Here is a 528-nt window from a genome sequence, read left to right on the forward strand (position 1 = left end):
GGCGCCCGCGGGAGTCGGGAGGCCCCAGGGAGGCTCGTCCAGGGGCTGTTGGAAAGTGATCGGAAGCGCAGCGCGGCCGCGGACACCGTCTTAGAGGTGGGCTGTGTTCAGGTGGACGAGAGCGCACGGCTTGCAGCGGGAGGCAGCCCCAGTGAGGTCCCAGGCGGGCGCCACTGTCCCCGGCCGTTCCGCAGTGAGGAAGCCGCATGTGGGGACACAGAAGCGCGAGAAAAGCCGAGGTCCCGGAGCGGGCGGGCTCAGGCCGTGTGCCCTCCGGCACCCCGCAGCCCCCGCCCCGCCTGGTCTGATGCTTGTGCTGTCCAGGCCCTGGGTCAGGGGGCGCCTGGCGCGTACGGCTCCTTCACTAGCGAGAGACTGGCCTCCGGGGCGCGACGTTTCCCCCGCTCACCCCTTCCGGGTAGAATAAAGAACGCCTGGAGGTGGGAAGGTGATTTATTTATAAAGGAGACCAAGGAGCGGAGGGTGCGGAGCGCCACACGGTGCGGACTGGGCCGGGGTCTGAGCGCC

This window comes from Chinchilla lanigera, unplaced genomic scaffold, assembly GCF_000276665.1.
Source record: "Chinchilla lanigera isolate Chin_1 unplaced genomic scaffold, ChiLan1.0 scaffold00008, whole genome shotgun sequence".
Classification (NCBI taxonomy): domain Eukaryota; kingdom Metazoa; phylum Chordata; class Mammalia; order Rodentia; family Chinchillidae; genus Chinchilla; species Chinchilla lanigera.